The 12,753-nt window shown below is 40.0% G+C and overlaps 1 protein-coding gene across 3 annotated transcripts in view; it reads right to left on the minus strand.

Annotated features, from left to right (window-relative positions):
• The window catches only part of LOC119648291 (bumetanide-sensitive sodium-(potassium)-chloride cotransporter), a 219,360-nt gene extending 207,895 nt beyond the window's left edge, over positions 1-11,465 (minus strand). For 2 of the 3 annotated variants that reach the window (XM_038049950.1, XM_038049951.1), the window contains exon 1: positions 11,093-11,464. The gene's annotated coding sequence lies outside the window, so the exon portion shown is untranslated. Of the gene's footprint in view, positions 1-11,092 lie in introns of all 3 variants that reach the window. The other variant, XM_038049948.1, reaches the window with a different exon arrangement.
• Positions 11,466-12,753: the final 1,288 nt, after the last annotated feature.

A 12,753-nucleotide genomic window follows, 5' to 3' on the forward strand; every position in this document is an offset into this window, starting at 1 on the left:
TATTAACTTTATTTGTACAGATATCGGAACGGGAGGTATTTTAAGGCCTAGATTTCATATGGATGCATCAGATTTTTTTTCAGATCTTTCGGTTGGATAGGTTCAGAGAACGAGGCCTGTTGCGCTTCTTGGGGCGCACATTTGAGTCATATCTCCACTATGTTTCCTCCAATGTCAGAAATAAGACCTGCTGAACCCTTTCATTTGATACCCCATCATCACCATATTCTGAGAAAAAAAATGTGCACACTCTTTTTAACTCTTTTCTCTTCAAACTGCATGTAAAGGGGCACACAGACAATAAGTTCTACCCAAATTTCGTGGCTATCAGTTTAGTCGTTTCGTCTTAAATACAATGTGACAGACTGACAGACAGGCAGACATTGAATCGATTTTAATAAGGTTTTGAAGGTTTTCTTTCAAACAAAACCTTAAAAGGGGTCGTCAAAACTTCCGTAAATATTAGATCCCACAAATTTCAAAAATTCATCAAGCAATGGGAGAACAACAGGGTGATCGATAGCTGGAAATAATAACATTGTCAAGATACTCACACTAGACGATAGCAGCTACTCATTTTAGTGTGATATTGACATTTATAATTGTGGGTTGCAGTAAATTTACCCGGAAAAGATAACTGTGAACTACTGTTATTTTATCAGTAGTAGTGCGATTTTGTTCAAACTATCATGCTTCATACTATATTCTATAATATGTTACCACAAATTTTTATAACTATAGGGTAAACTTAAGGGGGATTTCTAATAAATTTCCCAAAAGCATAGAGATATACTATTAATTTAATCTGAGATACAGATATCGATATGCAGAGTATTTTGAGGCTTGGACATGGTGTAGAGATATCTTCATGATGTTTTTTAAATTTTTTGGTTGAGTAGTTTCTAAGAATGGGTCCGTCAAACAAATCATTACTTTCGGCCCCCGGTATTCCCCAACAAATGGCAAGACTAAGACTGCCCTCGAAAAGTTATAATCGGCATCTTCCATTTGATACCCTCCATATTGGGTGACCAAAAATGTACACCCCCCTTTTGCATGTATGAGGACTCCCTTTAAACCCAAAGTAGAAAAACGTAACTTACCGCAAGCGTGGGTGTTCACAGTTTCCACCTTCTCAACAAATTTTGTGCCAAACAATACAGTCGTTTCTGAGAAAAGTACATGTGACCGACGGACAGACATTGAACCAATTTTAATAAAAATCACATGTTCATTAGAACTAAACAATGAATATGTAGCAAAATGCAATTTGTATGACAGAACTGTTCTATATGTAACCAAGGAGGAATGTTTTACACACAGCATCCAAAACTAAACTCAGTTTCGCGAACTAAAACTCAAAGAAGGTGGAAACCGATAGCTGGAGGCTACAAGTATGAAAGGTTTCGTGTTTTCTTTTGTAAGACTTCTGTACTATCATTTTTACTTTTATAGCGTACGTTATATATATTTAATGGTTAACACTATTCACTTTTATGTAATATTAACAGTCTACATTTGATGTCTCAGGATGCAGTAAATCTAATCGCCGTCGTCATAGTGAAACTTTGTTACAAACCCTTTTATTATTCTGGATTACATATTGTATGATGCCAATATCATTAGGAGAAAGTTGGAGTCAATTCAGCGACTTTGCTCAAACATCAACACAAATGCTCTCTAAAGGGAGGAATCAGAGAACACGTCATTTAAAAAACTTATTATGTTAACAATCCTTTTCTCTGTCAAACTAGGATTATTAAAAAAATATTAAAAGCTAAATTTTTGGCGCCGTGTTAAACTTTTTTTTGTGAATTTTGGTGTTTTTTTCGGGGTTCTTTAATGAATAAAAAAAAACTACTGAATGAATCCCAATTATCCTAGTTTGCGGACCGTAGAAATATGTTCTGAATAAAATTTCAAAGATTTCGTTGGATAGATTTTGGGCTATGGTGGCAGCCGATTTTCAACATGCAGTTTCGAGAAAAACGCATTTAAAAAATAGAATGCGATTTTTAGCCATAAAACTTTAACTGACCATTAATCTGCTATACCTAGTCCATACACCTTAGGTTTCTTGAAGAATTATATGTACAGCCTTAACTTCAATTCTTGTCCTTTTAGCGAAGTCATTCGAACGTCATTCGGACTGATAAATACGAACTTTATTACGGCGATCGACATAAATCTGGCATGTAACTTATTACGTGTTTAGCGCTATAATTTCCGAATGACTTCGAATATCAAAAAATCACTTTGTCCATATATTCTACACTATATCTAGATATAATTGATGCAAAAAAAATCGATTCGTTAAGCAAAATTTTAAAAGATCGTCGAAAAATAAAAAAAAGATTTTAGAGCCTATGTGCGATAAAAGTTGAGCATGGAGGAACGATTGGATCAGGGCCATGAAGTGTATTAGAGCACTTCATTCAGGATCGTACAGTACAGTGAAGGAGGCAATGAGGGCAGCATTGCGCTCGCCGGAGATTATTACCCTAATTTAACTCAGGTACTCATTTAAAACTGAGTCGACTGGCATCAGATATCCAGTCACGATACCCTCTGCCACCAGTGCAATGCAATTGTGACAATGATTGTAAGCCTGGACAGGATGCCAACCAAATGAAAGCTTACCGGGTCGAAAAGTTCTTTGGCCTTCATATGATACCAATCATCTTCAATTCAGATTGGGGAAACAGCACAAGGCAATAGAGGAAGTTCGTAAATAATGATCGTGAAGGAAGAAAATATTGCGAAGAAGTTAAATGTTAGATGCGGAGCAAATAATCGATAAGATTTTTCACACGAGACTTATTAATGAAATCGAACTCCTGCTTTCCGGATTTTTTCTGCAAATCTTTAAAGGATTATATACAGTTGGGATTACTACAGAAAGCGACAAAAAAAGTATTTCAAGTTCTACAGGTACATTATCTTAAGAATATGCTACCAAAATTTTATAACAATCGGAGCATTAGCTCCGAAGTTATAATTATTTATAACGCGTTGCTTCGCTGCTCCAGTGTATTTGTGTATAGACTTTCGAACCTTCATTGCCGTATATACTGTTTGTAGTTGTAGCCACCCAAGAGAAGAATGGCTTGTAGGCAACGTCAAATCAATTTTCTGGAATCTGTAGAAGGAATACTTCATTTATGGCACTGGAATTGTCGATTCGATGTAAGTTCAAATAAGTTAAGTTTTAAGATGCAAGAATAAACTAGGAACTTTAAACGCGATTATTTCAGAATCGTATCGAAGGATTTCATATCGGTTTATATCTAGATAGAAAAGTCGAAAATTTAACACCTCAAAAATGTCAACATTTTGTTAAACCTAAATAGTGAGGGGTTTGTTCATTTCTCCAGGTACAGCCGTTTCGTCTAATTGGTGTTACGTTCGCCGGTTCTTTCAGCGTTCGCGGGCTTCGATCCGCCGCAACGGTCTAAGAAAAGGGGATACCCTATTATGCGTCCTCTTGGTATTGGAAAAGTGTTCCGTGAAGTAAATGCGAGACGCACGATCATCTATCCAACTACCCAACTACTTGCCTATGCTGACCATATCGACATTAGGGGAGGAAAGGCCGGACAGATACAAATCGAGCAGGCGGCGCGAAATCTTGGGCTGCACATCAACGAAGGCAAAACGAAATATACGGTAGCAACGTCAGCACCAAAAATCAACCAACCAACATCAAACTGCACCGTTGATAATTTTTCCTATCTAGGGTCGAAAATCACAACCGAAAACAGTTACGACGATGAAATCCGCGCACGGTTGTTGGCAGGCAATACCTATTTCAACTTACAAAAACTGTTTCGCTCGAAATGTCTCACCATAGGGTCAAAGCTCTTACTGTACAAGACAATGATCTTGTCAGTCCTCATGTATTCCTCGGAAACTTGGGTTTTTAGCAAGAAAAATTGCAAACTCTTGGCCGCGTTCGAGAGAAGAATGCTCCAAAGAATTTTTGGCCCCTTACATGAGGATGGACGATTCCGTAGTCTACATAACGACGAAATATATGAGCGGTACCATGACTGTCTGGTTGTGCATAAAATCCGTTTCAATAGGTTGCTATGGGCGGGTTACTTAATCCGTATGGATGGGGATGATCCAAATTTGGTTTACTACGGAATCATGGAAGCGGATCGATAAAACGGGCGAGCGTGATTCCGATACCGTGGCAAAACTAGAGAAATAGAGCGTAGTGTACGCCGTGACAAAAGGCAATTTATTCTTGCGCGCAAATCATGGTAGTAATCTCTGGTGAGCGCAATGCTGAATACGTTGCCTCCTACGAAGCGCTCTAACACACTTCAAGGACCTGATCCAATACAGATTGTAGTGCGGAAGATTATTATTTAAAATAACAACTTAAATCATTTTAAAACAGAGTGTGTGAATTCAGATGGTGAATCACCTTGACTGCATCTATTTGATTTTTCACCGAGTTGTGGGCCTTGGAAAAATGGGTTTCGATTTGAAAGACAGACAGGATGGGACTTAAAATTAAGATCAAATAGAAGTAAGGTTCTTAGTTTGACTGGTCATCGCACTCTACCTATCTGTATTAATGGGCAAAGAAGTGAAGGCGTTGTTTCTTTCGGCGGCGGCACTGATCTTGATGTCGCTCGACGCATTATCAGCGCCAGATTCGTCTTCGCTGCTTTGTCCAAAATCTGGAAATGCAATTATTTCAACACCAATCATAAAATTGAGACTGTTCCGTCCTAATATTCATTTTGTGCTGCTGTATGGAAGTAACACATGGGAACTGACCAACTCTGTTCCTTGGAACCTCTTAGCTTTCATCAACTCATGACTATGTTCGGGTCAGCGATAATTCGACCAGGAATGGAGGTATAAGCATTCTCCAAAATAAAAGTCCATCCTGTAATGAGAAAGCGGATATCTTTTTGGGCGAGCGCCCTGCCTATGGGCATACCAGGCATCAGATTTTTTGTGTTGATGTGCTCCATCTGCAGCCGGTAGCTTCACATTATTTTAGTGTGATTTCCCCCCTTAACGTAAACCCTGCCATAAATAGATGAATCCGGGATATTTCGTTAGACAGGGGAGTCGGGTACAATGGATCACTAAGGTTTGAGTGTTCAGAGGCTTTGTTCTATTCCATCTTACATACACAATCGCGATAGAAAGACCTATCAAGCAGAAAACTTGGTTTTGTTAAGATTATCTTCAGCGCGACTTTGTTTTTCTGCTTCTCTTATTCCAGAGCTAATTCGGTAAAAACCGTGACTAGGTAAGGGTTTCTCTTCTCCGAACAAAGCGGGACGAATGACTTCATCAAAAGAAACAGTATCGGTAGTAGAATGCAGCCTTATCGACTTCCGGTTTGGTCTTCAAAATTACGACATTTTGCACCTTTCTAAATTGCTCTGATAATAACTAAGGTACTCCGCAACCTACGACTCTCCCGTATTACGTTATTTCGCATTTAACCTAGGCACTCTTCATTCGTATATTCGCCTTACGTTGCCTTCTCTGTCTTTGCTCACTCTTGCTTTCAATATGACGATCTGAAATTTCAAGTTCATGTTTCTGAGGAAAGTGCGTGTGACAGACAGAGAGACAGAAGAACAAATAGCGAGACAGACAAACAGTAAAGACTTTGATAATAATCGTTGGCGCAACAACTCAATTGGGTCAGGGCCTTGAACTGTGTTAGAGGACTTCAGTCAGGACCGTAACAGTACGTTACAGGATTACAGTACCCTATAGGAGGCAATGTGTTCAGCACTGCACTCGCCCGAGATTATTACCCCGATTTGACTTAGGTACTCATTCACAGCTTAGTCGACTGGTATCCGACGTCAAATCGCGATACAAATTGCCATACCAATGTTTTGTTTTACAGAAAACGTTAAAATCCAGTAGTTCTCCCATTACAATTAATTTTATTACTGGCGGCAGTAGGATTTGTATCGTGATTTGACGTCGGGTACCAGTCGACTCAGCTGTGAATGAGTACCAGACATCAAATCGAAATTGATAAGGTTTAGTTTCACACCAAACCTTAAACAATGTATGGATGATATTAGTGGTTGGTGCCCGAAGAAGACAAGTGGTAACTAATGCTTTTTCAAACAATGTTTTGAGCTATCAAGAATTATTTATTGAAAATAACTCAACCGCGGTGAGTCAGCCTAGAGTTCAATCGTTTGCTCGGGCTAATCCAACCCAATAAGAGGAAATCTCTTACCATTCCTTTTCCTCCTTATTTCTTTTCCGATCCCCCGACAAACTTATGGGTCTGTGAAGATCACCTTTCTCCCTCCTCTTATCTGGCTGGCTTCCGCAAGGAAACACCTTGGTTAAAAATTGTGATAGAGGACCTCTAGTCTACTTGCATTCTTGAGACAGAATACCTGGACTTTTTTCCGAGCAAAAGCAAATGTACAACATGTGATATAACAAGATTATCAAGGTGTGACTAAAGCGGGAAACACAACCCGGAGTGAATGCGAACATGCCCAGTAAGAGAGCTGTCAAATGAAGTTGATTACCCGGACTTGTATGAAGCAATATACAGCAAGTGCGATTGCGCAATGCGGCAGATAAAAAAGTTGAAAGTTGAACTTTTGCCTTGGCTGAGGGATTAAAGTTTGTTAATACCTCACGTCATCTGCAATTTGACGGTGTGTTTCGTTTGTGGCTGTTACTTTTGAATGCAATTAATTTAAATGAATTCGTTTTGAGAATTGGGGAATTCACTATTTTCGTTGCAAGTGCTAATTCTTAATGTCACTTGCATTAGTCCCGAAGATTCCAAAATTGAATTTAAGCCGGAGATTTGTGCACTCTTAGTGGTATATAATTGCATGATTTTCATAACATAAAATATGCACGCAAGTCGATTGTCTGCGCACAAAATCGCGGCATTGCACATAATTTTCAAGTTTATGCAATTAGTGTATGCTTCTTCCTATATGTTTTGTTGTCAAATAAAGAAGAAAACCCTCAAAGTGATACGGCACCCGAGACGGAACTCATAGAGTACCACGCAGTACTGTTGTTCCGTAAAGAGGGATAGTGGGAAACACTGAAATTGAGCAGAATTGAGCAGCACTGCAAGCACCAGATGGATTCCAGATAACCCATTGAAGAGTGAACTGGGGACAAACGAAAGGAGAAATAGGCATCTGAGAGAGACTTCAACCAGGTAATGTCCAGGACTCAAAAGAAGAAGGTGGACAGGAACAAGCGGCAACAACACGCCATGTCGTCCGGGCACTAGACTCACAGGTCTGCCTTTCAAGTCGACGGAAGGCAAGACCTTTACAGAAGTCCTCCGTGAAATATTGTACGTTATAGGATCAAGCCCGAAGATAGCGAAACAGAAGTGTTTTCCACTCGGAAAGCGAAGAGTGGTGGGGTGCTCGTCGAATTAGGTCGAAAAGTGCATTCGTAGAAGTGGTCAACGGGATACTGGGGAAAGAAGCTTTGGTTTCTAGCCTAGAACCCACAGAAAAGAGCGAAGTAGAAGACGCCATCATCCGAATATCCGGAAGTAATCCATGCCGGATCGGTATTCCCTCTGTGGACTCTCGAGGCCAAAAGCTCGCCGTGGTGGAAGTTGCTAAATAATACAGGAGGATACTTGTTGTAGAATTGGTCGGGTAGTATGTAGGATACGAATTTTGACCGCCCCACCAAATGTTACAAATGTTTAGATCATGGGTACACGTCTGCAACTTGCCGCGGACCCGACAAGAGAACATTTTGCCGCACATAAGGCCAGGAATAGATAATACCTGTAGTGAAAAGGAGAGGTCCGTTCTAAGCAAGGATCGTGGCACGTTGAATGAGAGCGTTACGCAGACTGCGGATTTATGGCGGTATCCAGTCTTCAGAGCAGAACTGGGAGTCTTCAGAGCAGAAGTATCATATGATGCGGTTAACACCACCCGTACTCCATAGATCAACAGGAGTGCAACCGCGCATGAGTTGCTACCACAGTTGTTCAAAAAATAAAAGCTGATCTAGTGCTTATCAGTGAACAGTACCCAACAAGAACTCTGCTTCATGGCACCCCGACATATCAGGTACCGTTGCTATTTGGGTTCGGGACGTCACCCACCTTAAAGTTTCTGTCCAAAGTCGAGGGGATGGCTTTTTCGGATGCTGATCGGGGGTGACTTCAATGCAAGATACTTGAATAGGGAATGTCTCACTGCGACTCCAGAGAGAAACGAGTCCTTGAAATGGCGTCGTGAACAGGACTCAAAGTTTTAAACACCAGATCCTCCCCAATCTCGGTGTGCGTCATCCCGGCGATCTTTCTGTGCGCAGAACGTCTCGAAGGTGAACACCGGGAGATTTGTCGAAGCTCTTGGAGCAAGGGGCGCTCTGGGGGTATTCTTGGATGTGGTGACGCTACAGCTGACACTGCCGTGAATCTAGTTGTGAACCTGACAACGTTAGCTTGCTGAGCTTTCTCGCTCAGAAGGAGATCAAGACGTGGCAGACCTTCTACGTATTGGCGAACAGCGAAAGTCTCATATTGAACGGGTATTATTCCCTGCGCATCCTATACGTCGCCGTGGAAGGCACCGGGAAGTGCCAACTTTTTTCCATGAATGAGTTTGAAAGGGTCGAAGGTGGCCATGTCTTTTACGGACACATTCTCAGAAACTACCCAAACAAAACATCTGAACAAAAATCAAGTTGCTGCCACTAGGCTCTGAAATATTCTCCACACCGATATCTCTTCAAATAAACTTAATAACAGTATATTACTATAATTACGTGCTAGGTCCTAATGGGACAAATGTCCACTCAAATGTTTTTATAAACGAAATACACCTTCCATACCTGGAGCGTCCAGCTTTCGGCTTCCCGACTTGGTTTTTTATTTGATTCTTTTGAAATATAGCATTAATATACATTCGTCCCGAAAACCTTTGAATCTGCGTTCAAAAATGTTAAGGTCTTAGTAGAAATAGTCGGCCCCCTTGTTGCTACCGGCGTAAAAGCTGTCAGGGAAAAAATTCAGACCTGAATGGAGACAATGTATTTTATGATTTTTGTTGTTTGTTTGTTTTTGAATATTCCTTTTTGCACCCAGGCACTTTTTTCATAGAAGATAAAAATTTTTCTAGATCTTCTAAAATTTCCTCTTAAGTTTTCGCCTGAAATATTTAAAATAATTTGGTGTAAATTTCAACAGCAAGACCAATTTGAAGAAGACACTACATTTGAGGATGCATTAAAGATGCTTCTTTCAAATTCATTTTTAAGCTTTTGTGTAAAACAAAACCTTATTAAAATCGATTTACTATCTGTATGTCACACACACTTTTCTCAAAAACGATTTAAACTAAATTTGGTGAATAACATAAAATGAAGTTTAAAGGGCGGTTCCCATCCAAGCAAAGTATAATAGGATGTAGATTTTTTCCACCTTATGTACTCGGGTGCGGTTTCAAATGAATGATCTCAATTAGTACTTTCACAAACAGATTTTGGATTTTACTTAAATTGCAAAATGATTGAGTGAGAGGTCAAAATGTACAACCTTAAAGTGAGACAGGACCCATTTTCGGAAACTACCCAACCCGATGCGCTTATATGAAATGTATGCCTCAAACCATATTAAATTCCGATATCTGTCCAAATAAACTAAATAATAGTACATTATTAACTTTTTGAAGTTGACCGAAGAACCTCCCTTAAGTTCATCTTAGGAGAAAATATGGGAGGACGGAGAATAACATCGCGCAAAATACTGAAAAGTTTCGTGGAAATACGACTATCAGTACCAAAGTTATATTAGCTCAAACTTACTAATTTTGCACGAATTTCCTACGTATTACGCCATGGCGTCATAACTAATGAGAATAGTTGGCAGATGGGTGAACATCTAAATTTTCATATATGAAAAAAGCGACTTTTCTCGGTCGATATTTGAGGTTTTGTTTGTAAAGCAAATCTTATTAAAATCGATTCAATGTCTGTCTGCCTGGCGCACGTGTTTTTCTAAGAAATTGCTATCCTGATTGCCACGAAATTAGGTGAGAAGGTGGAAACTGAATATGCGTATTCGCCGAATAAAGTCATGTGGGGTAACAAATCAAAGGTCTCGAATACCACTTTTCGCAGCCACTGTTAGTTTTGATATTTATTGGAAAGCCGGGGAGTGCAGGCTGTCGAAACTGATGATTTCTTTAGCGGACTTATTCTCAGAAACTACCAAACCGAAGCTGACGGTGCCCGTGCCTCAAAATACATTCCATATCGTATATACTCAAATTATGTCATGTTACTGTTTTTTGGAAATTGACTACAAACCCCCCTAACTTTATCCTAGTGTTATAAAAATTTGCAGTAATATAGACTATGGTATGAGGTATAATATCCCCAAATTGAATTGTACTATTACTGATAAAGTTACAATAGGTCAAAGTTGTCTTTTCCGTGTGAATTTTCTGCAAGCCAAAAGACTAAATATCAATATCTCATTGAAGTGAGTAGTTTAACATATACGTATAAATAGAATAATTCTACAGTCAAATATACTAACATCAAAAACAACAATACCTGAAGCGCGAGCTTCCGGTTCCCAACTTGTTGTATCTGTTTTAGGTGGATTTCTCTACTGGCTCCTAGCGAAGTGGACTATTATCAATACTGCATTTTCCAGATCAAATTATTTGCCTAAATTGCTCTTTAAAAAATAGCGTGTTCTCTCGTTCCTCACACAAGGAAACAAAACCTTTCATATCTGAAGCGTCCAGCCTCCGGTTTCCCGAGTTGTTTCCAAAGTAAATTCATTTCGAACAGGTCAATTTTTCTAGCTCGAATCTCTCCAGCTTAATAGGTTTATTTTATGCATAGGTAAAAAATAGTTATTTCCATATTAAAAAATGCGATCCGATCAGCGGCTGGGAAGGGTTTTCTAACCTGGGAGCACCCTAGAAACTAACAAAAGTAATTTATAGACTTCGGCTGGGCTAGCTGCACATTGAATCTTAAAACTAAATATAGACTTGGTCGCCGGATTATAGCATCAAGAAACAGGAGAAACATGTCCCCAAGAAAGAAACGCCAACTTCCTTACCGCTATTGTGCAGAGATCCTATTCCACGATAACCGATATCATACACTTGACTGGAACACTCAGAACTTTAGAGCACACTATGGAATTTCTCACAGTATCGCCGGTAAATCACTGCAAACACTTCACCAGATTAGCAGTCTTCTTTACGCACGAAAGAGCACCACTCACACGCGTTAGTTTTGAAAATTCTGCAATTTTGGAGTTAGTCTAACCTCCTAGAAGTAAGTCGGATGAACTCTAGAATGCGCACCCAATATCTCACTATGCAACACAGAATCCCCCTGGCAAGACCACGACCGAGCTGCAGAAATGTGTAGGAAATACTGGATCCCAACTAGGCCAGCGTCGAGCTTTATTCGAGCTTATCGTGGAAAACGAAAATAAACCCAACCACTCCATTTTATGGAAAACTCGAGCGCCTCACATTTGTACATGTGTATGTATGTACATGAGTAGGGTCATCCAGATCCAATGTAACTCCAGATGCAGATACTTTAGTTTGAAAAGAGAGGGACCAAACCGGTAGGTGCGCTTCCAGCTCTACTGAGAACACTGTCGGCTGGTGCTATCAGTATGCCTCGCACATACTCGCCACCCATTTGATTCCCATGTGTGTTGGCCGCACCGCACATAGAACCAGTCGAGAGGAAATTTTCTACTCAGATACTCTACGCACTCCGAAGTTCTTGAAGAATGCAACGCGACCATGAGCTTGCGTTGACACGTGACGATCATGAAAGCCAGAGATACCCAAACCTCTGGGAAACAATGTACATACCTGAAGTTTGCGCATGGGTGAATTGCTGTAAATTATAGGAACCATATGTCATAACTCCTCCTCATTGAGTCTCGGTTGGGAGAAAAAAACTCTGGCTCATCCTTTTCTTTTCAGGTTGTATTCTCACCTCAATTACAGTTCGCTAGCACGGCCCAAACTCAGTATAAGTTAATGAAATCAACCCGACCAAGGCAGCAAAATATGTTAAATCCTGTCTGCAAAACCAGCTGAAATCTTCTGAAGATACTAACAAAATGGATATTTCGTACATTTGCAGGTATTCTACAGCAAACTAAAATCCAAAAGCAAATTTGCAATGAAAACTATTTGAGAATATTCACGACCTAATTTTTTGAGCAGCTACCGCAGAACTGATTCCTTGGCACGTAACGTGTAACGATTTACTCAGTGTCTTGGGTTGCGATAAATTTGATCAAAAAGGGCAATTTTGAATCAGAAAAAGGAGGATTTTCAACAAACATAATTTTATGTTTCTAGGATGAACTTAAAGTTGGTTTCAATCTAACTGCAGCTGATCCAACATAGATACTTTCCGAAGTTTCAGAAAATGTCTTCATGCTCCTCTCCCTCTCCTCTCTCCTAAGTTATCACGAATTTCGCTCATCTCCTTCAAAATCCTAATACAAAAGTAGATACAAACAAAAAGTTTTCCAAAAGATTTCTCCACTTTTCGGCCATTTTCCCGACAACCACAACCGCCATACCCTTATACCTATATACCACTGATCGGTCTAATTCGCCTCTATACTAGTGAACATTAAAGTCCTGGGGGTTTAAAGGGAGTACCTGCCGTGTGGGCAGAATCCCACGGTCCTCTTCGGACACTGGTTTATACTGAGTGCACGCTCAGCATTCATACCAG

The sequence above is a fragment of the Hermetia illucens genome, chromosome 2 (genome assembly GCF_905115235.1).
Source record: "Hermetia illucens chromosome 2, iHerIll2.2.curated.20191125, whole genome shotgun sequence".
Taxonomy (NCBI): Eukaryota; Metazoa; Arthropoda; class Insecta; order Diptera; family Stratiomyidae; genus Hermetia; species Hermetia illucens.